Source organism: Channa argus, chromosome 21 (genome assembly GCF_033026475.1).
Source record: "Channa argus isolate prfri chromosome 21, Channa argus male v1.0, whole genome shotgun sequence".
Taxonomy (NCBI): Eukaryota; Metazoa; Chordata; class Actinopteri; order Anabantiformes; family Channidae; genus Channa; species Channa argus.
The window spans coordinates 5886139-5912265 of NC_090217.1; the positions used below are offsets into that span (position 1 = coordinate 5886139).

General features: G+C 40.5%; 1 protein-coding gene across 3 annotated transcripts in view; it reads right to left on the reverse strand.

Annotated features, from left to right (window-relative positions):
- chrm2a (cholinergic receptor, muscarinic 2a) overlaps positions 1-26127 on the reverse strand; it is a 70449-nt gene that overhangs the window by 31059 nt on the left and 13263 nt on the right. For all 3 annotated transcript variants that reach the window (XM_067490268.1, XM_067490269.1, XM_067490270.1), the window contains exon 2: positions 15757-15887. The gene's annotated coding sequence lies outside the window, so the exon portion shown is untranslated. The remainder of the gene's footprint in view (positions 1-15756; positions 15888-26127) is intronic.

Consider the following 26127-nt stretch of genomic DNA (forward strand, 5'->3'; position numbering starts at 1 on the left):
TTGTAGGTTTCTAAAGTTTGAGGGAGATTATTATAGCAGTATGGTATTGGACGATTCTGCTAAAAAAAAACATGGGGAAATGAATTTGACATTATTTCTAAATTTTAAAATACTTCAACATAGACAATGAGCCCATACTGCAGAATAGCTTTATACGTTTTGAATATATTTGACATTACATGTGTTGCAAAGGGAACTAGAACTGTGTATTACTGTACATGTAGTAGAAAAAGCAGCCTTTGGTTCCTGGAAGCGAAATCTTCCATTTTTACCATCAATCATCATTTTCATCGGATTACAAATTTTCAAACATGATTAATTAACCTATATGTACCTTTGTTCCATTGTTTTGAAGTATTTCAGTGCTTTAATAAAGTTCTTGCTTTTGATTATCCTTGTTTTTAGATACAGTACACATTCACACCCCTTCACTTTGTTGCGTTGTAGAGTTTAAATTTACGAGTAATAATACTTTACTCCATTTGGCAGCATCTTGTCATAGACAGGAGGCAATTTTACAGCCCCATTCAGGGCTATAATTTGTAATCATGCGGTAGTTATGATGTTACGATTCTGTCTGTGGCCTCTGATTCTCATTTGACAACCAAAGAATGATTAATGCCACCCATCAGCCTGTCGTTTGAATTATTCACCACATCTCAGCTGGTTGACAGTGAAAAATACAGTGTCTGAACTACTGGTGACACAAATGGATGAAAAATATGCTCTACTCTTGGTCCGTTGTCAACAGAACAACTAATGCCTGTATTTATAGTGGGTGAAAGTGAAAGATTGAGGATGAATGAGAACGGGCAAATCATCCGGGCATCATTTCAAAGAACTGTTCGAGTGTTTAATGATCAAATACCTGAACAATTAATACAGATGCAAACAATTATTACTGTTGAAACAGTAACGATCACACACTTAGTCTGAAAGAAATTACACTCATGCAGCATGAACTGTATGTTTAACTGTACTTCATGTGCTTTGTGGAAGATTGACCAGACTGAAGATTTTCCACTTTGCTTGTTCTCAGATTGGCTGAGATGAATGAGGCTCTGTGGTAACTGCAAGTGAAACAGCGAGTGATTTTGCTTTATGCCAGAGTGAAAAAGAAGCGAGAAGGGCATCTGAGAAATGAACAAATTTGGCAATCACATCCATTTAACTTTGTTCGCTTGCTCTTTCAGCTTTACCTGCTTTGGACCTAATCCTTCCTCCGCAGCAGAACTGTCCACGACATTGAGGATATCACCAGCCTTTAATGGCGGACTGGTCATTTGTGCATACGGGACTATTTAATATAAGCGACTATTTATGGGAAATGTCCTGCTGAACTCCAACAAAGCTGCCACTACACTCCATTCATTACATAGACTGTAGAGTCAGTTTCAAAGTTAGATGGGGTGATGCTATCATGCACATTTTAGCCTAGTATTAATCAATTGTCAAGGTTAGTCTCAACCGTATTAGGTGTGATGCATTTTGGTTGCTGACTATCTCAGCCAGGACCCCTTTGTCAAAAAAAATATATCAGTAGCAGATGGTGCTGGTTATACTGGGCTATGTGGTTGTTCTACATCTAGTGAAAACTGCGGGAGAAGAGTATTTGAAATAAATGAGGCAGGTCTGACTTTACTAGTAAAATGCATAGTCAGGAAAATGGTGGGTGCTAAGTGCAGAGGAAAAAAAGGGGTCGGTGTAGAGCAATGCTTTCAAATGCAGGAAGTTAACAAAGCTGTTCGGTGATGATGGGAATGCTGACCAACCCCAGTAACAGGGCTGGAGGCAGCGGCGGCAGAAAAGCGTTGTAAAGTACAAACGTGAAGAAGAGGCCAGTTCTCAGTACCAGTACAGAGGAATTTATGCTGGGAAAATAATACTACTAGGATTTTATGACTATTCAAACACCCCTCATTATTGTTAGCGGTAATGCCTCTTTGCTAATATCTCAAACATGAGACTTCACTTGACGAGTGTGACAGCCTAAAATGATTTTATGTTTCCATATAAATGAATGGACCAGACATGTGGCTGGGGTGATGACAATCAGTAAAAATCAAATTAGGCAGTGACTGGCTGTATTTGCTGGAGCAAGCTTCACATTGAGATATTTCAATTAATTAATTGCTGTGGCAGATGAGTGAAACACTAACTAGGTGTCATTGGATTTGAACTTGATTTATTATTTATTTCCTGTATAAATTAGTTTCTATAAATTGAAAAGCTTGGCAATAATTTCAAGTGAACATAAATTAAAGATGGATAAGATGGTTAAAATTTAATGGAATGCTGCTTGTCTCTTTGACATGTAAAATACTTTATACTTATTACCACATCTGCCCAGGAACTACTAAAGAACCTGCTACTCCCCAGGTATTGTTTGGGACAAGTCCAGGGCTGTTTTCCACTGCCAGTCTAAATGGCGATGAAACTTTAATTTTGGATTTCGTTTCTTCCTGTTGCCAGTTACTCATTTACCCATTTTTTTTAGACCACTTACAGCAGTAAGGAAAGTCCCACATCTATGCTGTACATTGGAAGTGAGAAAACCTATAAATGAGGGAAAGCAGTTGCGACCATTTCTAAAACTCACTATTTTTAGATTGTTTGGTCATTTTGGTGAAATGACTTCCTCGGCACAGTAAATCATGTCAAATGCGTTTTAATGGATTACAAGTTTAATAGTTGGCTCAAAGCATTTTGAAATTTTAAAATGTAAAGTTGTAAATGTAAACTTAAAGGTTAGTTAAAGGCCGGCAATGAACGACTAATTATGAACGTGATTGAGTCACAAAAACTGGTCTTTGCTGTTTGTTTTTGTTTTGTGTTTTTTTTTTCTTTCTGTGTAACTAGGTAAAATAAAATGTGAACATTCCTGTTTGCTGCCACATTCTAACTGCCCCCAGTTTACTCAGTCGTCAAGTGTGTGCTGCTCCCAGAAGCTCATCGACTATAAATCTGTGATAGCTGGTGGAAACAGACTTCATGTGTGGCCTATTCAGTCCTGGCTAGTCTCCAGGGTTGTCCCCAATTTAAATGAACATGAGAGTTTACAGTACTCAAGATATTGATAAATGATCAGTCAAAATAGATTTTAGTTTTTATAGTTTAGAGTCCGTTCTTCCTGTTGAAATTAGGAATTTCCAGCTACAACTGACATCTGTGGGCATCACAAGTGACTTTTACAGTTGCTGTACCAAGACTTTTATTATTATGAAAAGAATAATTATTAAAATATTTATAAGAATACATTGATTACATTGAGTGTAAAACTCTAAAGTTTCAAACAATGCATGGAATGCAGGAAGTTGGTTTTTGTAATCTATATCAAAATTTCTTTCATAATTTAAAGTTTCCTTAAATCTCCCAGTTACTGAGTTGTTAACTCAAGTTGATAGAACTCATGTCAGAACAACTCAAATCCAATGAGTTTTTTTTCACGTTCCACCACATTAAGTGTCTTTGTCTTCTCGGTTTAGCTGGTGCTGCTACTACCATGGCAGCTCAATGGGAAACAACTTGAGGATGTAAATAATGAGGGAGATGAACTGTATAAAAAAGCCAAAAGAAAAAGCCCAGAAATAAGTATTAGCTTCAAAAGAGGAAACAAATCTGGTATAGTTTAGTGTGTTTTTGTACTTTGCTGTATCTTGTGACTCCAGCTGACAACACTCTCAGACCAGATCAAGGTGAACTAATGTTCAGCAGCAAAAAAGAGAAAATTATAAGTGTGGGAGAGAGACATGTCTGGCACATTGCCACCCTAAGCATCTTATCGAACAATGTGCTGTTGCTACCATTCAGTAGTGGGATTACTTAATATGATTACCGGCGTTGCCAGTTCAACCGTGGTGAATGTAGCCCATAATTACAGTGAGAAGGTGAGGAAGGTGCATGACAGAGATTAAAGAAGGTGAACTCCGCTGAGCTGTACACAACAAAAACTCCACCCAGCTGTGAACACACTCAGTGTTTTTACACCTTAAAGTTTTTTTAGGCTCTGTTTCAGCTACATTTCATTTATTTGATAACTTTAGTTACTGCTTTAGTTGAATTTCTTAAAAATTGGTCCATGCATCCACTTGGACTTGATGATAAACTGATTATATTTTAGTGCTCAAAGGTCACGTATGTTTTATTATTCTCCTTCTTGTGGATGAGCTATCACAGTATGGTCTTGAGGGAACTTCTTCAAATTTGGACTCAAGGATAAATTGATTAGATTCTGGCGGTCAAATGTAAAAGTTACTGTGACTAAACATTTGTCCCGTTACTATCAATGCCATCAATGCTGCTATCTCAGAAAGGCTTGGAGGGAATTTCATTAAATCTGGACTCATCGAAGAACTGATTAGAATGAGTCTAGCGAGACAAAACTGCAGTCTGACTGGTTCATGAAGCCGAACAAAGTTTGAAAGTTTTTAAGTTTTTGTACAAATCCGAACATAAAACTCACACATAATTTTTAATACACTGCTTTCTCAGTGTAGTACTTGCTTTTTGTACTTTAGGTAAATGTTTGTGCACGTACTTACTATTATACTTCATCTTGAATAAAGACTTTAAAGTACTACCTCTACTACTAGTGGAGTTTACATGTACTTTGTGTACTTTTACCACCTCTATCCATGTCAATAAAACAAAAAAACCTTTGTGAACTAAAGTGCAGATTGTAAAGAACCATTTCATTCTGACTCATGTAAGCAGTGCTGGCAACTAGTACAGAGTCAAGATTTTACTTGACTGATTGAAGTCTAAACAAACTTGACAGCCAACTACATCGCACTCTTACTTTTACCCTCTTACGTATTTGGATGGCATTCATTTACATCAAATAACACATATGTTGACATCTCATTTACTCGACTCCTCTGGGAATTACCTCAAATCAATTGCAGGGACCTGGTAGATGTGGTAAATCTCCCCTAATCGGCATGTCCTTAGGGTAAAAGAGAGTAAATGCAGCACCGTCTTGATACATTTTCTGACTATAATATGTCGAGCAGGCACATGAAAACGACCCAGAAGATGTTAATTTGTTTATTTTATGGCAGGAAAAGAGAATTTCTTTAACGAAATATTTCTCCCAGGTGCTGTGTGGTGAATAACGATGTGAGATGAAATGTAAGGCCTCTGCCTGCTTTTTAATACTAGTGCACGTGGAATTGATTACTAGTCCACTTTCTCAGCTTGTCCTAATCACCATCCATCTAAAGTACCGATTAGGTCAAACGGTGTGAATATGATGGAATCGACAACTGTGAGTTAGGTGACTTGTCAAAAGCAGTTCTTGAGGCTAAAAGTGTAATTTTTCAAATATGCATTGGATTGTTAACGTCTTTGTTTTAAACTAAGTAGAACTCTTTTTTTTTTTTAGGCCTGTATCCTTATATTAGCTTATAAACAAACTGCAGCTTATTATAAAGACATGGGAATAAATGTGAAAGGAAGCCATGTTTTTGTGACAGAAAAGCTGATGAATCATTAATGTGCCCATGTGGCACCTGGGAGGCCTCACTGCACACTAGGTTGCCACTTAAATGAGCTATCAGGTGTGGTTCAGTGTCTGTCACGTTATAATTTGGCTCATTTGCAAGACATGCACTCTGTGTCTCGAAGGCTGCACGTCTGTCCCTCAGCCAGCATCCGTGCCATTTTACAAAAGAGTGCACAAAGTCGAGCCTATCTTGTTGCAGTGGACTAACGGGTAATAAGATCCCCGATGTGATACACACAAGGTCTTTAATGTCAAAATAGAAATCTCTACTTTCTCTATTGCCTATATCCCAAAGAGAAATGAGCCTTATCTCAGGGGAAGGTGGCCATCCATCAGCAATTTCTCTCAGTTTATCAACCTGCCCAAGATGAAATGCACAGGGATGTGAGGCATTAATCAAATGCTGACACCTCACATTCAGGATTGAGACATGTACCCTTTTCTTCCCGCCCAAATCTGGCCGCTGTCCTGCTGAAGCTCTCCGGCTGCAAATTGAAACCCTGTTTGGTTCTATGCGCCAACAGCTGGAGGACTGTGCTGGAGCCATGTTGAAAGAACAACACGCGCAAAGTGCAGAGACAATGCACTGTAGATCCAAAAAGCATCATTTAAAGCTCTTGTGCCCCGTCCACTTCATTACACTCTTATTCTCATGAATGTGTTCCGGAAGTGCACTGAAAGGCAGCAAAGACTAAGAAACTGTTACAGTTACCATCTTGTGTCCATGCCGGGAATGATCCCCGTGTCCTGAAAAACAGCGGGACACAGAGAAAAAGGCTTCTTGTGGCAGAGCTTGTGTCATCCTCTCGACTCCCCATTGACCACTCATTCATTCTGTTTAGAAATTACTGAGTGGTATTGATGTGCTAAATCGAAACCCTCACAGGAGCAGGGGTTATCATAAATTGAACATCTTAGACACTATGTGGCTGGCTGAACCTCTCCATGGGGTTATATTCATGTCAAAACATTGATCTAATGTGGTCGGCCAAAGGCTTTTCTATGTTTAGAAAAGGTTTTCAGCTATGGACATTACTTCGACTTGCCAGAGAAAAGGAGGTTTTGGTTACGCTACAGGTTGAACTTAATTCCTCCCGCTCTTTGATTTTGTGGCAGGACACAGAATCGAGTAATATATCAAGAAGTGTGCAGGTTCTGTGGGAGCAGAGAGGTTTCATTAAAATGCCCTGTTTGGACAAAATTTGATTTTGTGTTTTTTACAGGGTTATCTCAATTTGACAATTGCATCTTCTGTTACCTATGTTTTGCCTGGTGAAATGCTACAAATCTGCCCTATCCGTTTCCTTTTCAAAGTGTTTTTCACCTTCCACAACGCTGCCTTTATAAGGAGCATTGAAGATCATGAATACAGCAGATCTTTTGTGACAGACAAACAGTGACAGCACTAATTGCAACTGAGCTAAATTTTAAAAAGGACATAATCAATTCTATACCTAACTAAACCAAGCTCTTATGTTCTCTGTGTGATGCTGTACGTATCTCTATAACCATACTTTAAAGCTGCAGTGGCTACATGCATACTGTATAACTTAGCTCTTTTTGTCCCCTGAGGGACCTAAGGTGTCAGTGATTTGTCTCCATTGGGGCCTCTCATGAGCAGTAGGCTGTGCCTCACCCCATCAGACATCATCAGATAAGAACGCTGATTTGGACAACTCTGCAGAACCCTTGATAGCAGCCATACATCAAATGCTAAAAGCACACAGTCTACAACCTCTATGAGGCCCAGAGAACAAAATGTGAGTTCCGCATCCAACATATTTGCAATTCAACAAACCAGGGAGACTCTGAGGCAGTCAGGAACACTAGGATTGCATTGGTAATGACCTCACAGTACAGGATCATTTGGACTGGAATTAGTTCCCCAACTTGTAAGAAGTGACAAATTGGACCCATAATTGAGCAGATTAGTCTGTAGTGTGGACCCAGCCTTCGAAACAAGTCCAAAAAAATCTGCAACCTGTGACAGAAAAACAAGTGTGTTGTAAAAAGTGGACATGGCAACAGTTGCTGTTATTCAATCCAAACATTAGACAAGAACATGGATATTGGATAATTCTGTAAACCCCCAAATTGCCAAAATGCCACTTTTTACCGTCTCCCCGGTGCACTTATATATGGTTAAGGTTAGGGAACAATAGTATTTGTGGCTAAAACGAAAGGTCTGTCAACAGGTGAACTCTGGCTACTGCATGAAAATCATACATGATCACACACATCCACCATCTTTCCCTCAAAGCGGCAAACTATCCATACACTGAATACTACTCAGGTGGCACTGAAAAACTGCATTGGACATAAATGTTTCCATTTTCTATAGATACTATCATTTATTGACAAGATTTGGTTGTTTTTATGAATAGTGTTATTTTATTATTGACTTCTCCAGTAATCTATGTGCTTTGAGGCTGTCACTTGCTTGTCCGGCACTCCGCTTCTTTTTTTGAGCTTAGACCCTTTTCAATGCCAAACTCTAAACTTTTTGCACCTGCAGTCCAAATAATGGGAAATGTCAGCAGCAGCACAATTACATTCACACTCTCTCATGGAGAGAAGAAAGTCACACAATACTGCATTTTTCATGGTGCACGCACGCGCACACACACAGACTGCTTGTGACATGTATGCAAAGAACACTGATGACATGGTGGGAATGCAAAATGGCTTGTAATAGAAGGTTGTGTTCAGGACATAGTGTGTGTGTGTGTGTGTGTGTGTGTGTGTGTGTGTGTGTGTGAGAGTATCTGTTCTAATGATAAGAGCCACAGTGAATGGTAATTCCGAGTGAGCAGCCTTATCGTGTTCCCATTACCAATTCTCAGTCAACCAGCCACACTTTACAGTGGCCTTTAACCCCCCTTGCAGACAAATGGCGAACACAGATGACTCAATACTTTGTCATTGCAGTACAATGAGGGTACTCTTTGTATCGACACACAACTGTCCTTTCCCAGTAGATTTAGCATAACCCCATCCCCCCCCATGGCAAGTGAGATACTAGAATTGTAGTGTCTCTCCGATGCCTTGTTTGAGTCCCCCTCTGTGAACCTCATATACTGTAGCTGTGTTGCAGGTGCTGTGAAGACTCTGGGGAAATGTGTGCAACATGCATCTGAGTCCTGCAATAACACGCACAAATGATGTGTGATGGGTAAAAAGCGCATTTATGTAATGAATTGGTAAAGGGCAGGGGGAAAATTAAGTAAATGTGAGTGGGCAGGACCAATCTAATTAGCTGACGCGATCTTATTTACTGTGAATGCCTGCAACATCACCTCTCACCCCTCAGTTCATCTTTCTAGAAGTGAGAGTCCAGGTGTCTGATAATACTTTGCAAACTTGGTCAGAAAATTACCACAAAAGCTTTGTGTCATTTCAGTTTGTGTTTTCCACAGCGGAAAAAGTTCATAGGGCTGTAGTTAACCTCACGAATCAGTGAGAGTGCTGCTTAAACACAAACTGGATGAATTTTAAAGTGTGTGTGTGTGTGTGTGTGTGTGTACAGGAGTGTGGCTGCAGCTGCAGGCACTTTACACTTCTTCAGGATAATTGTAGGTGACAGGTCAGGTTAATTCTCATACCAAGTTTTGCAGACACAGGTTTACATTGAAGCACACACAGCTAAATGATGAAACTTTTTTTAAATTGCCTGATGTTAGCGCAACTAAATTGTACAACACGACTGTAGATCATATTAAACATGGTTTCATGTGGCGGTCATATGCTTTTATGAATATTTTTGCTAATTAAAAATTTCAAAATGTCCATTGTCCAAGTATTCATTTTATCTCAATTGGATTATTCCATACTCTCGACTTTTCTTTCATACATCTTTAAGCATAGTTAATGTGCTATAACCCAAGTCTGCCTGTAATATGCCATATGAATTGTAGAAAACAATCTTCTAAAGAACTGGATGTAATAAAATACAGTTGCTGAACAGCATTAGACAAATGAAATTCTGCTAAGCCTCTTTGCCGACTAACAACAGTTATCCCCGTGTTCCCTGATCAGTTTGATGAGACTGCCCCTTAAATATCACTGTTTCTGAGATTTTTTGCACAGCCCACATCCTCCCCCTCACCATCTCATCTTGAAAGGCAACCCAGGCATTTCATCCTCCCTCTTTTGGCTTAGTTCATCACCACCTCCACCTTAGGCATCTAGACCCTGGGGGATTCTTCCTATTTCACTGGCCTACGTGTTTGGAAGCTGCACCTGCGTCCTATATTATCACTGACTAAACATTCTTATAAACACTTTACTGATCTGTTTTTATTGAACTGTTGTCCTGTGCTGATGTTTCTGTCTAGTAATCAGGTTGAGCTGAACATATTGAAATAAGAGACAAAGTTCAGGGGTCTGAAGGGATCTACCGTACTGTACTGTACTGTATATCAGTAATTTATAATATTTGTGCTGAACAATTTAAATTACAATATGAAAATCTTTTTGGCCACATCAAGTCACCTCAGACAGTAGGTCTTTAGAGCCAAGCCATAAATAATAAGGCTAGACGTTAAGTGCCAGAAAATTAGAATGTTAATTTAATATTTCCTTCATAAAGGTATATCTGTGGTTCATGTTTTATTTTGCTGAATTTGGATTGGCATCATATTTTATTGCTCCCCTCATACACTGTTTGCAGGCTCCTATGAGGTGCCCACACGCACGTGAACTCATCATTATTCAGCTATATGACCAAATTCCTATTATAGTGAGCAGACGTTGCAATATATTGCAGATGTTACAACATGGCACAGGCCCACTAGGAACTGACAGTCAATGTCCATGCTGACGAAGAAGTTCAAGCAAACGTTGGCTGTTTGTCCAGTTTGCAGACTTTTTGTAGCACAGTCATGTCTTTGCCTTCTATATGAAGGAGCAGGGAGTCTACATGTCATGCATAATTTGCGCTGTCAATGTGGGCACCATTTATCATCACACAATAAATAAATGGCTGAGTGTGAATATATGTTTACTGGGGAGTTGTCATCAATCTGGATCTGGAAATGTGTGTTTCTGAAAGTTGAATGAACACTATGTAATGCAAAATCAGCAGGGTGAATGGATATAAATACAGGCCTTAAGGTCACATGTTGCTCTCAAGCAGATATTTGGGGATGTTCCCTGGCTCAGAAATTCCCATAGGGTTAGTCAGAGGCAGGACAGTAATCACTGACCTGATTCCACTAATTACTGTTTACTTTGGCTCATTATTCTCAAAGCTTTGATTAAGCAATAGCCCTCATGTGAAGGATATGTGGCCTTAATTGGTGGTTGCCAGGACGCATATCTCCCGCTTCTGTTGTGATGCATGGTAGGAGAAATGGAGGTCAGGAAGTGAGAGATTCCTCAGGCAGCTATTCTTGGCCTTGTCTTGGAGTCATTCACATTCTCTAATTGTCCAACAATTCGACATAAGGCAAAAGATAAACAGCAGTTCACCGTCTGCCGAGGCAAAACAGCAAGTGCGCATAGTTATGGCGGAAGAGAATGGTTCACATGTTGACATTTACAACCTAATTAAACCAAAGAAGGGAAATGATCCACACAGGGTCAGGTCCATTGTGTACAGGTGGTTCCACACAAAATGTGCACAAGTATACAAGAATTTGCACAGACAAGACAAGATCCTGCGTGCACACACACACCCACACGAGCATCGCTAATCCCTGAAAATAACAGCTCCTTTAAATCACTGAAATCCTTGGATGATTAAAATATATTACCACGCCAGAAAAGCTCACAGTCTTTAATATTAAAGAAATATGTATGCACATAAATTCCCCATTTGCCTGCTGTGTTTTGATTAAGAGCTGAGAGAAAAGTGTAGGTAACTAATAAACTGCAACAAAGATGGAATTTCAAACAGGACAAAATTGGTATTAGAATACATTTGCAATTCATTGCGTCATTTGGCCACAGGAACATACACATTGAGGTGCCCAAGGCTGAGTGAGGTCGGCTGTCACAACTTATCAAGTAGCAACACGCCTCTCAGCCACTTTAGTTTTTTTTTAAAGTCGTGTTGGTAATAATGAACTCTGCTTCTCAATGTGAGCGACTCGGATGCTCATTTGCCTTTTTAGAATTAAACTGCCTAGAAACCCAAATAATAAAAATTTGCAGCAGGCTGAGATAGTGCTGCCGATGATTAGTGCACAGATCTTTCATTGATTCAAAGTCTACTTCAGAATGTAACGGTATATTCATCCCTATACTGTGGCAGCCAATCTCCCAGCATTCCCCGAGGTCCATTCGATAAAATGTCCTTTGAGTCCTCTCCTGCACAGAACACTACCAATCTAGACCTCGGAATTGTGTTAAACCCCCTCCCCAACGGCATGTGCTAACACTTACTGTGATGATATACCATGCTGTGTTTGCTTGTGCAGAGCTGGCTGTTATGACATTCATTGTAAGTTGAGTAAAGAACAACAACGCCAAAAAAAAAGAAAAAAACAGCTCTCCAGTTTATGGTTGCTGTTCTTTCCCATTAGACAGTAATAAAATAATGTGCTCTCAGATTAAATGCTCTGATACAGAAATAAAATACAATTTGATACAGATATGACTGATAACTCATAAAGATTTTTTTAGTATTCACTTGTCATTTGTTGAAATTCCACAGATGTTCTGTGTGTGTGTGTGTGTGTGTGTGTGTGTGTGTGTGTGTGTGTGTGTGCGAGCATAACACTAGCAACTGGCTTCCTCTCTGATGTTTCTCTGTGTAATTTGCTATGCAGCACATGGAACAAGAGACCTGCAGGCGACGCATGGAGGGGAACACGAGAATGGAAGAAACTGAGATTGGTGAAGCATGGTAAACACTTTTCCCTCCATCCAATCGCTGTTTGTTTATTCATTTTGTACTTTCCCTTTCCTCAATATTCCCCACACTCTGTCCAGCAATTGCTCTCTTTCTATCTATTATATATCTATATCTATATCTATATATGTGTATGTGTATGTATATGTGTGTATTTATTTATTTGAAAATATCCATCTTCAGCCTGCAGGTCCTCCCTCCATCTGTCTTGTGTCTCTTTAATTTTCCTCCTCATTCTCACTCCTACTCAGTCTGTGAGTGCACCCATATCTCAATTAGACCTCTGGAAATGCCTGTGCAATTTCCTGGAAGATTATAGTGATGGATTCATACAATATCAATCAGAGCATATGTGGGTCTTGAAATAGCCTTCCACTATTGGTGCGAGATGTTTTTCAGAGCCCACCAGAATCAAGGGGTGACGCAAATGTTTTTCAATCACGCTCCTGCATTCATTTGAACCTTTCTCCGAGCTTCCTAGTTCCCTTTTTTTTCCTCTCAAGTGTTTTTAGGAACATACATTAAAAACATAAAATTGCAAACAGACATCACAGCAGTGTAGGTACCTAATAGTAGCTACCGCGATGATCATTCCCTGGTGACTGTTTATCTATTGCAACTAGTTTTTCACCCGCTTCCTTCCACAAGCTGCTCAAAATGAGGTCACATTCCTCTGACCCTGGGGTGTTATTATTCTGTAATCATGTGTTGCTCTGCAAGGCGACATTTGTTATTTCTCGTTGATAGCCTAATGTTAGAAGAAAGCAATTTTACCTGATGGATGGTCCAAAAACGGGGAGAGGCTATATCAGCTTCATGCCTCACCAGTGAAATATGCACAAAGCAGATCCCATAGATGCCTGCACTCCCTGCATTTTCAAATATACTACCCCCCCTATGTGCTTCACGCACTGCGTTGTTATTGCCAGAGCTGTGAGGACTTCATAGTTCATCAGAATGTGCACAAAGCTATAGCATTTACTTCTCTTAAATTAAACACAACACTATCGGCCCTTGAGTCTCCACTGTGCTTTGAAAAATAGTCAACTTTTTTCAAGCAGCATAGCTTGGTTGATTGATTAATAGGTCTCAGGCCGTTCATGATCAGAAATCAATCAGCGCTGCTCCTCTGGCCCTCGCTTTGTCCGTTGGTGGCAATAGGGGCAACGTGTCAAAGTGGACCTCGTCAATCTTGTCACTTTAAGTGCAATCAATAGCGCTTCCCCGCCAACCTGCCTCTGAATAGCAGCCTCCCTCTCCTCACACTGGGCTGAACATTTCAATCAATAATCTGACCGGAGGCTAAAAAACATGTGCAGAAGCAACACGGAAAAGCGGGGTCGAATTAAATGCTTTACAGTGAGACGACAGTGCGCTCTGCAGGAGCCTGTCTACAGCATCAATGCAGTGAAAACAGTTTAATAGAAAAAATAACAACGACTACATTTTGTACATCAGCTGAGACTGCGAATAGCACGTTTGGTTGTTGTAAATTTAAAGAGCGTCTCAACAGAAAGGAATCTCTCTGAAAGCATGTTCGCAGGACTGACTGTGTACTATAATTGAATCTCACGGCCTGTTATAATTGAACAATTAAACCCCAATTTACACTTAACTCAGCTTAGCAATTCAAACACCACATCGCTACTCAATTAATGCGACTATTAGCAGAACACGTTTAAACACGTTTTTTCCAGCACTGTGAATATGTTAACCACAGTGTGGTTCACTGCCACCTGCTTCCAGACTGTTGCCATATATGAAAGTGAGCCTCTGGCCAATGCACCTGTAAATAAGTCAAGCTAAAAAATGAAGAAGGCCCCAGGTGAGGTTTGATATGTGCATCTAGGTGCTTGGCCCAGTAAACAGCTGTATTAATTGCCTCGAGGATTGTGAGGCAGACCCCAACTCCCTTATGCATACTTGACACTTCTAACAGCACGCTGAGGCCCCTGTTGCACCTAATGGATGATGTTTGGCACAGCGTTGCATATGCATTAGCTACAAAGTTATGTGTGGGTAGAAACGAGAGCATCCCCGTGTGTCTGAGCATGTGTGTCTGCTCTGTTATCTTGAGCCAGCCAGGGCCAGCGCGAGGCTGGGTGGTCGGATTGTCTAATTGGTGCGACTGCTCCTACTCTCTCCCTCAAAGGCTGGTGCTGTCCTCTCCTGTTAATCTGTGCCAAGGATTTGGCTGGCTTTCCATGGAACTGACCTGACAGTCTTTTTTGGGGGGCTCATGCCCAGAAAAAGAGAAGATTAAACACTTAGAAACACATATATACAAAGAGTGTTATGCAAATGAGATGCATAGATATGAGGCAAACACACACACGTGCGCGCGCACACACACACAATCTCAGTTCAAAGAGCTGCAACTTCATTTGAGATATGCTTCTGTACAGCATTACTATGATGAAGAGGAAGAGCACTTGACAGTGTTGATGGGTGAACAGCATCAAACAGTGGTGTGTGTGTGTGTGTGTGTGTGTGTGTTTGTGTGTGTGTGTGTGTGTTTGTGTGAGTGTACATGCAGATGCCATGTCTGCTGATAACGTTGGGACACACTCCCAGAGTAAAAGTTGAAGCTGTTGATATCAAGTGCTCAAACATTGCTGTACACATTGTCCTTTGTGTTTGCCTTTTGACATTATCACGTTACAATGGTATAATAGCAAAACAATTGACATTTTTTCCACAACCAGCAGACACTGAGCAATGTTAGCATTAATTTGGGATGTGTTTCGGAACTTGGTAAACACACACACAGTTCTGGGTATTTCACTGCTAATTGCTTTAATATGTCATCTGAACATGCAAATAGGAAATTATTTTAATTGTAAAAGCACAATTTGCACTTATAGAAATGACTGTATTGTAATATTAACAGTAAATCCTACATATATAACATTTCAGTTTGGCATGAATTACTATGAATGCTACTTACCTGACACCGATTGAATTTTCCTCCTAATGAATCTCACCCAGCTGGTGCTTGAAAGCCGCCTGACTCTCATCGCTACACTGTCTGTGTTAAAAGTGTCAACGTGACTGTGGCACAGTGAAACACACACACTGAAGGCGAGGATGCACGACTTCACTTCATGGTCAAGTGCTCACTTGTATCATTGATGTAGGACGAGCTCCATTGACAAGCGGGAAAATGTCACATACACATGCTGTTACATTGATCCACAGACACATCTGTGACCTTTGAGCCATCTTAAAACACATCGAGCAACTTACCTATATGCACAATGAACACATTTGTGTGTGTTTGTGTGCGTGTGTATAATAAAAATGACTTTTCTTCTGAGATTTGGTTTGATGTGAGTGCCATGAGTAAACACTCAAAAGCTGTCACTGTATCACTGCAGAGTCAGAGTGTGTCAGTACTTACAGTGGGTGTTAGGCAGTGCGTTGAGCATATTTGGAGAGTTTGTGTTCAGCGTAGCACCACAGTTGCTTTTGTCGACACAGGGATGCGATGGGTGTGTCTGGCTCCAGCTTCATGGTTTATAGTCATGGCCACTGTAAAAAATGACACACACAAAAAAAGTAATGAACAATGGACATTGAAGTTGTGATGTGCCTCATGTCATCCCAGCTCCAGGCAGAACACACACATTTGATAAAACCCAATAAAGCCAGCAGCCTTGTTTCTAGCAATCAAAGCTTGGTGACTACAGTATGGTGAAAATAATAAATTCCCTTATTCACATTCCTTCCATGATGTGGATAACATTGACACCACTCTTATGATTGTTTGTTAAATATGAAACTAAAGCCTGGAGGTGGTTTAGTGCAAAAGCCGGAAATTCTGTTTGAATTCTGCTCGATTAAGAGAAAGATAGGTGTGTGTGCGTGTGCTGAGGAATCTGGTTTTCCTGGTGTTAAACCTCTTCCCAGAGGTGAGGAGGGAGTACAGCTGTACTGGTGGGGCTGGGCCAGGTATCTAATAATGTTGTGGACTCTGGTCAGGCAGTATCTCAGGGGAAGTGATGCCCTGATGATCTTCTCCGCTGTCCTTACCAGTCCCTGCAGGGACCTCCAGTCTGAGGCACTGCAGCCACCAGAGCAGATGTTTTCTACAGTGGCTCTATAGAAGTGGGAGGGGGAAGGTGTGCTCTCATTGTCCGACGCAGGAAATGCAGGCGCTGATGAGCTCTCATTGTAGTGTGAGGGAACCAAGTGAAAGTGTTAATTTCATCAGGAACTTTGTACTACTGACCAAGCTCCACTTTCTCGATTACAGATTCAGCTGCTGGCAGGAGACAGCTGTAGCTTATTGTACAACGTTACGACAATCTTCGTCCTCAGCAAGAAAACACATTTAGGACTATTTCCCAAAATGATTGTGGTTGAGGTTGTTCAACTAAATGATGAAGTTTACCCAATTTAAACACATCGGTAAAGTTAAGGAAGATGTGGTTGGGTTCAAAAACATTAAAAATCGTAGTGTAAAATCAAAGTGGTTGCACTTTCTTTCTAAATGTACTGTAAAATATCCACTGTAAATATTGCAGATTTATTTTCTTCAATGGTTCAAAGCTAGTGATGCCATCTAAGGGAAGTCCCTCATAGATTTTAGACCTTTTTATTAAGGCAACCTAAAAGTCCTGATATCTTATTAGATATTGTATTTAACCACGTATGAAACTCATTGAGATTTCAAATCTCATTTTCAGGAGAGACCTGGCCAAGACCGCAGCATTAACACTATAGCAACAAAACAGCAGTTTTACTTACTTAAAATTGAGTGAATGTGTAAATGTGCTCTATACTGTTTGAATACATGTTTCAATACACTGTGATAAACATAAACTGTGTCTATGGCTTTTAGACACTCAACTATTTGCATATACACAATATCACACTAATCTATAAGTGGTAGTATTGTAGCAGATACCAACTTTTCTCTTGATTCAAAAGAGAAGCATTGTTTGTTCCTATAGTAAAATCCGAGTTTCAATCTCAGTTTTTGATGAGTATGAAGTTTAAAAAAAAAAAAAACGTGTGCATGTTGCAATGTTTTTTTGTTTGCACAGGATTCACCAAATTCTGTATGAAGCAATTGTTGCAATTGCAGCATTTCTGACGGAAATGTCAAGGGTAGAAAGGCAACGTCATTTCATAATCTATATAGGCCTCACCAATCCCTGTGGACTTCTGTTGATATGAGCTACATAATAGACACATCCTGCACGACAGTCAGAGAAAAAAAGGGTGTGTAGCTGCCTCTAATGTAAATGACTGTGGCCTAAGATCACTATACGTGCACACGATGTGTGGAACCCACAGTCCTCTAAGGCCATTATCCCAGAGTGCTGAAGCACTCACTCATATCTCCAGATGAGCCACTCAAAGACATACCTGACATTTAAATGCAAATTTCAGATGGAGCACCTTACAGAAAAACCAAAGCAGTTTAGAAATCTTTTTAACCAAGTTGCACACGCTTATTTAACACGACTCCCAACAAGCTGCTTGCTTATGTCTTTACCATAAGAAGAGCAAGAACGAAAGAATGTCACACCTGCTTTTAAAGTGCAGGCAGAGAAAGAAGTTGACCTGTAGACGACGAGGGGAAAGGTAGACACAGCTGATTATGGGATAAACCTTAAGGCCACAACGTTTAGTACAACACTAAGCCAGTCTGTGTTGCTGCAGAGATACAGTTTCATGATAGCAGCTTGTGTTTATGGCATGTCGCTGCATGGATGTGTTAGCCGTTACTGTCTGCAGCACGCCGTTCACTGTTATGACTAAACACAGAGCACATGACAGCGGAGAAATCCCAGTTTCCCCCACATTTGAAGCGAAGCAGCTGGCTTGAATAAATTGAAGGTCGCTCCAGCAGAATGCAGACACAAAACAGGGCCAAATCTTTCACTTTAGGGAGTGAAGCTCCCTAAATCTTTAACTTTAGGGAGTGAAATATTTGGGAAAAGTTTCAGGGGTGCAACATGTTGAGGCTGTGTGACACATCACTGTTGTCTCACATAGTTAGACGAGACATAGTCCAAACGATTTCCCCTTGGTAAAAATCTGCCTAATGATCTTGGTCTCTGGTGCTTTAATTCATTTATTATGCTAACGGGTCTGATCAGACGTTACATAAACATACTTCCTTGTTCTCTAATCGTGTAGGAAGAGGATTTATTGCTTCGAGCAATTCCGCAGCATTGTGAGGAAAATTATTCATAAAATTGTCCGATGATGATAAGGGTTTGAAATGGCTTATAGGCAGTTTTGGATTGCAATCTCCCGCAGGAGCAAATCTGAGAATTCTGATTAAATGTGCTGTAAGGCTGTACAATACAGTACACAGATGAGATATAGTGTGGCTTGATTGCCTGTAAGGCAGCATGACTGAAGATAAGTTTCTCCAGGCTACAAATGGGTGGACAGAGGAAAAACTCCATCAAGACCAGTACACGTTCTCCTCGAGTGCAGCCTGACCCAGGCAGCTGTCTTTAACCACAACCGATCACCTCCACGTCCCCAGAATTACCTCAGCCTCCGGGGTGGGGGACCTCTTATTAAATAAACTGACAGACCTGTAGAGCAGACTGACACCACAGAGGAAGCCTAAATGTCTGGCAGAGAACGTGGTTTGCTGAAAGGGACCGTAACAGCCTGAAAGAAATGATTTTCTTTGGGAGCTGATCTTCAGCAGCTGCCTCTAGTTCAAAAACTTTAACTACTTCTTCTGTGTTACAAACCCCATTTGCAGAAAAGTTGCAGTGTGTTAAATGTATAAGAGAACGCAAAAAAAAGAGGCCCAGAGAAGCCGAGTGAGGACTTCATCATCTACGCCACATAATAATATCAATAACATTCAGAGAATTGAAATGGACTACAGAGGGGAGAGACCATCTGACTTGTTCAATAGCCAGGAGCACATTGATGCGTGCTACATGGGTAACCGGCACATCTGTCAAAGATCCATTCATGCATTGGGTGGGGGGGAGCCCTTTCAAAATAAAGCAGTTGGTTTCTAAACCCTTAGAGCTGATGTGTTCCAACTTTTTTTTAACTGTGTTTATTTAAGTATATCAATTTCAAAATGTGCCTATATTTGAAAAATAAAAAACTCTTCACATGGCATCTTTGAGCCTTCACATGTTTGTGATGGGACAATGTCACAAATGACGCACAAAATTCCTCAAGAAGGCCTTTTCGTTTTTGTGATGCACGTAATTCACTGTGGGTCACCCCCTGCCCGGCAATGGCATAAAATACTAATAAATCCTGTGCTGCACACGGACGATGTGGCGTGCGTCTTGTGGAAAACGAGAAAATCTCATTTTCACCTCAGAATACCCTGTAAGTGAGATTGCATCTCCACGAGATCCTCCACCCCAACCCCACCTCTGCACCCCCCCCAGAGCGCTGTGTTCACATGTTCACACTGCTTTGGAGCGACCTCATCGAAAGCATAAGCAATAAAACGAGCCTGCAGTGCTTCCATTTTTAAAGACTCCTAAGGGAACGTGGTTAATGTAATTTCCTAGTACTTGTTGTCCCTCAGCTACAACTACTAAAGCCTTCTTTCAAGTGTGGGCTGCTGCTTCATTGCTACATCAGCATTATGACTGGGGAGGAGGGGGAGGCTCCGTCTCCGATTCTGAACATGGTCATAGATCTCAGTGGACATCTACACTAGCTCTTCATTATCTGCTCTCAGCTAAGATCTAAGCAGGGGGGGGTGGTGGGGGGGTTGTGTCTGGATAAAAAAGCCTTGATTATGTAACTGTCTGAAAGACGGGGTGTCAGCCTATTTACAAGCCAAGGCATTTGATCCTTTAGAGAATCTGGGACTTATACTTCCAGTCAACATGATGGATCAATAAGCACATTCTGTTAACTTTGTTTCAGTTTTAACTGATCAAAAAACCAAATAATAAGTCATTAAACAGGCCATTGGCATGAGAATTATTCATATTCGGTGCGTTGATCTCTCTGCACCTGCACGTTAATTCCAGTGTTTAGGTTCGAGAGACACGGAAACGGCAGAGCCGCGAATGCACAGGCATCCATCGCTGTGTGCGCCGCCTGGATGAATGCAAAGCCCAAACTAAACAAAGAGAGTGATTAGTGGATCTGTTTAATCTCAGGGCAGAAGGGTCCCATTATTAGACCGGAGAGTTTACTTAGCTGTTTGGTAAATACTTACTGCACACACTGCACAGGCAGAGGACTGCAGGAAGGCAGACAGCCGTGCGAAGTCCACAGTGTGCTTTTGCGGAAACATTGCCTGTCATCGGTCTCTTAGTCGAACTTCAGTGACATTTATCTGTGTCAATCCCCCCGTTACACGTCGCCCGTTGTAGATTTACTCAAGGACTGTGTCATTGTAGTATTAGTAGAAGAAGACATAATAAATGTCTAATACATCTGACTCTTGCTATTATTTGTTGGGGCTGTTGCAGTGTCAGTGTGAATCAGCTGGTCTGGCTTTTCCTTTATTTTCCTCTAAGATTTTGTGACTATGTTAGCATGTTTTGTCTCTTCGGACAGTTTCGGGTCATTGTTCATTCGTTTTTAGTTGGCTTGCATCTTGTTGTACTTGTGGTGCAGGTCTTCATGTCTTTTAAATGAGCGAAAACAAGAAATGTGAACAGATACAGCAAAGTGTGTCACCACATTTACATGCTGGTATTTTTTTACATTGTGTTGTTGCTATTTTTATTAAAGTAATGGCTGTAAATACTTCCACCCCCGGTAATCATATTTCATAAGGACTTATGCAATTGTACTCTTTATCATTGCCATGTTTATTAATTTATTTTAATGACACAGCATGATCTCTGTGCAGACATTATCAGACTATAATAGTTATTATGGTAATGAGTCTGTGGCTTCACTGCACTTCGAGCTGCTGCTTCAAACCAGACTCCAGACATTTACCCTAAATGGCGCATGAGAGACATCTTTGATGCTGCTGCCAACAACTTCAAAATAGAAGTTTGAGAGTAAGATTTTTCTTTTTTCCCCCATAGTTGTTGTTTCTGCTTTGTGAGTTGAACAAATGGTTGTTTACTGTGTCAGACTGCTGAGTGAATACTGAGTGAAAATGAATAATGTCTTTTTGTCTTTGCCGTCTTTTTTACTTTTAGATTTGGACTCGCACAGGGAAACGGTTCAGTGTGTAAAGTAATGTAAGGTCATCTAAAACAAAGTTATCTAAACTGTGATGTTTCCACAACTGTACCAGAGCATGTCTTGGCATGTCATTGTTCCTGTGGCGTCCAAAAGTGACGACATTGGGCACCTGTGGCATCAATATGAGACACCAGAGGACCTAAAAAGCAGCGGTATTTGGTGCCTTGGGCAGCATCATTTCCTGACTCTGTGGGATGAGAACGTGTTGAATCCAACTAAAACTAAACCCTCGCTCCCAGTACAGCTAAATCACAATCACTAAGCGCTGCAAACACAGAGCAGTAAATACTAGTCACTATCGGAGCAGAATTAAGAAAGTGCAGTGATCATCATGGAGCAAGGAGCTGACGAAACACCCCATGACTGATGAGACGTCCCAACAAAGTCCAAGACCAGAATCGTGACACCATCTGTTCTTCAGTGGAAACCACTGACTCTTTGGGGCAAGAGTTTTTTTTTTTTTTTTTTGTTCAGCCACACAGAGGACAGGATGTGAAGACCCTCTCAGTGAGGATCACATAAAGGTTGCAGGCACAGAAGCTCGAAAAAATCTCTCACAAGGAGAAGAGATGAGATTCCATTGAGCTTCGATTCAATCTCAATGCCAGTTGGCTGGACCTCTCCTCACTGCCAGTGGGTTTTAATCATACATATCTGGAATCATGACAATAAAATGAACTGAATGAAATAATAACATTACAACTTTAGTTTGAAAAAAGAAACCTCAGCCATCTCTTTCTATTCTCCAGCACGCCTTTCTCTTACAACTGTAATTAAATTCACAATTGATATATTTTTTTTTTTAGAAAAGAGTCAAACCGCAGGGAATTATTCTACAAAGAAAAAGCCCAGAAACACGGGTTAAGCAGACTTTAGAGAAAGTTATTTGCTCCCCGCTCAAAAGTTCTGTTAGTGGCTCATGCAGAGCCAGGGATTTAATTTGTCACTTCTTTTGTACATTTGACATCCTTCTTACACATCCTGGCTTTCATTTGTGGCAAATTCCATCTGGTTTCAGAATAGCTAAAAAGGTACTACTCTTCAGCACAATAATCCTATCGGAGGATTATGACTGAGTAAGAATATTGAAGTATAAACTTCAAATCAAGCCAGTAAATCCTTTATTAAATGTTAGCGTTACAGATAATTTGACTACAGCCTCTTTTTTCTACTATGTGCTTACTCCTTTCTCCCATGGGGTCAAACACAATCTTGGTGTTTGCAAGTGAGTAGCAAGAAAAGAGTTGGGGAAGATAAAAATCTTATTGTTACGACCAATTCAGGAGACACAACGTTGGTCCCATTATGGTGCTGGAATTGAAAATGAGTATTAGGTTTGACTCGTCTGCCCTAAAAAGGCAAATAAATAAATAAATAATGGAGACGCTGAGAAAGAAAAACCTTCACAGTCTTCACACTGTTGTGCTTTAATGATGATTTCATTGTTGAATTCCAGTTTAAGCTTTGACTCTCAATAAAGAGAGTCACAGGACCAAGGCCAGTCTTGATTTGGAACCAGCATGTGAGCATGGGGCTGAAGGGTAACAGCACCGGTTTAGATGAACTCAGCATGAGTCAAACCAAATAGCTTCTAATTTGGATTGATTGCTTCATTTATCAAAATTATTGCTGTTCAATTAATTAACATTGACTACAATACTGTAAGTAAATTTACCGTAGATGCGGCTAAGGTTAATCATTGCTTTCTGACAAACTACAATATACTTGCCAGAGCCAATAAGTCTGTTTCCACAAACCAAAACAATGTTTACGTCATTATTTTATACCGTATGCAGAAACAGCGTTTTTTGTTTTTTTTGTGTGTGTGTTCTTTCAGTCTATGTGTTTGTCTTTTTACCATGTGCTTTCTCTTTTGGTGTTGCTTGACACAAAGGCTCGGGTCAGGGGGCACCTTTGGTCCCCTGGGCCCATGTCTGGGAGGCCCCTTCAGTAACCACCAATGTGTTTGTGTGTATAACTAGTTAATAGGCTGGTGTGAGATTAAACTGCAGTGTATATATGATGGCACCAAACATAGTCTATTCTATTCTGCTGGTGACTGCTTATAGTTAACAATAATAGATTGATTATCACAAAGTGGTTAATAACTTTGTAGATGCTTTGGCTTTTCAGTTCATTTTATCTTTGTGCAGTTTTTTTCTCAGTAATGAGTTGTGTAAAAACTTACAAGTTAGTTCCTCCAAAAACAACTTGTTACCTTAAACATCTGATGTCTTCACGACATTCATCCTCATTGAACCTCATTTGCAGTCACCCTGGGATCAAAGGCATTTTACCAAGCTAAACCTGTGGCTGCACTGTCACCCTCTGCGCACTTGCTAGTGATTAAAAAAAATGACTTTTCATGAGAGAAATATATAACTTAGTCTGCTCTCACTTTGACACTACCTCAAAATGTCTTAACTTTCTTTTAGTCGGATGCCTAAAAAAGAAGCCCCCCACATTGCAGCAGCACAGTGATAACAACAGAAATAGAAGAGAATAATGTTTCCCATCTAAGAAGAATTTAACTGTATAATTACAAGCACAGCCTCAGGGGTGCACACATTTATTGTAGAAATTTAAGAATGAATTAAAAACATCATCAAATATTGGTATTTTAAAAATTATTGGTACATAACTGGGAAGCATCTCCTCAGTCCCTCTGGAAACCATCTAGCAACCCTGTGGGAGAAGCTATCCTCCAGTCTGCTCTCGATTAATACCCATGCATTTCTTTGGAACTCATTATTTGACTTTTTTGGTGTGTGTGCGTGTGTGTGTTATGTTTTATCTCACACCAGCAGAATGGCTCTGCAACATCATTGAGGGCTATGCTAGTGAACTGAAATCCTTCAGTGCAGGTGTGGAAAGCACAGTGGTGAAGTGGCTCCTTCACTTCTGCTCTCCACTGATAACTCCAACATTTGACCACGTATTGTGCTCCGGCAGCTGCTCTTATGAAAGCGTACGGCGATGCTTTCCTCCCGAACACATTCACATTTTTGTTCTCGTGCGACTGAGATAAACCCGTGAAAGGAAAATACATGGCGGACAGGTTCAGTTGCTGCACAGACTTGATTAATGAGCTTTTTTTTTTTTCTTTTATCAGCAATCTGCTTATTTTGCTGCTAAGTTGGTGAAAGCTTCAGACAAATTGAACAGCTCATACTAAGTGTTTAGTGAAGTGAATTCCTAACTAGATGCATTTTGCATTTTACCTCCACTGTGGTCAAGTTTGAAATGATTATTTCCAACAGTCAGCAGTTTCCATTTCTCAGATTGAGGTTATAACAACAAAGAGTTTTGGCATGCAAATGGCTTCATAATGAATTAGTCAGGCTTGGAAATGAGAACTTCCACTGTCAGCTGGATGGCATTCAGACCTGTTCTCACTGCTGCAATGAAAAGAGAAAGATCAAGTGCTTGCATGCAGATTTTGTAACTAGGTTACTGGTCACTATCCCTCATCCCTCACCCCACTCTCTCATTCTGTCACTATTTGCTGGATGTCAAGTTTAGGAAATGCCTTTATACTTCCAAACCAAACTAGACACATTTTGTGACTTTGCTCTTAAACAACAAATTAACCATGTCCATGCATCCAACTGCTCCTCCAGCCCCCTGTCACCTGTCTTTTCACTGCACAGTCATTTTCCAGAGCGATTTCAGGGAATAATAGCGCTCACAAATCATCCGATGGGCAACGGAGCACATGAAATTGATGGGCCTTCATTTAAAAACAATGGAGGTGCCTTATGAGGGGCCTCAAGATGTCATAAGTTTAGTAGCTGACAGGCCGGGCAGGTGTGTTTTGGCCCTAGGTTGGGCACCAGGCCAACAAAAGCCCAGTTCAGACAGCTTAATCAATTGGTGCATCCAGGAAGATGGCAAGACGGTGGTGTGAGGAGCCACCAAACGTGCTCGATCACATTCTCTGTGCTGAGCAAAGCGACAGTTTTTACTTTGAAAACTAGGCCCCCAGAGTTAAGTAATGCTTCACTGTCTATCTGTGGCTTAATAACTCAAAGACAACAAAACTTGCCTGGAAAAGCTACAGTGACATAAAAGCTGAATTTTAAAAAAGCGTTGGTTATGGTTTTGGAGCTCTACACAATTAGTCGGATACACTAAATGTCCCGTGGGTTTTCGCTGGAGAGATGGAGTAATAAATTATGCATGCCAGCAAGTGAAAGGACACTTGAAATCTCTGGAGTTTTTGAACTATAAATGAGTAGTCTGGCCATCACTGGAACTTCCACCCTGATTTGAACACACAGAATAAATTAGATGATTGAACGATATTTTTCATTTCAACCGTATCCATAAGACACGTTGCCTTTTTTTGATTAATTCCTCCCACGCTCATTGACATTTTTCATACAGAGTGCATGGGTTAAGCACACCTCCTGTATGAAAAGATTAAAAAGCCACTTACATGCTAAAAAGAATTATGGATGACTGAGGAGCGTGGCTTAATTGGAAATTGATTGACTTGGCCGCGTTACACCTGGTCTCATAACATTTCACATCCCTTATGCATAGAGAGTTTGATGCATTTTTCAGTAAGCGTCTCCAAAGAAGCAGGACCTTTTTACACTGG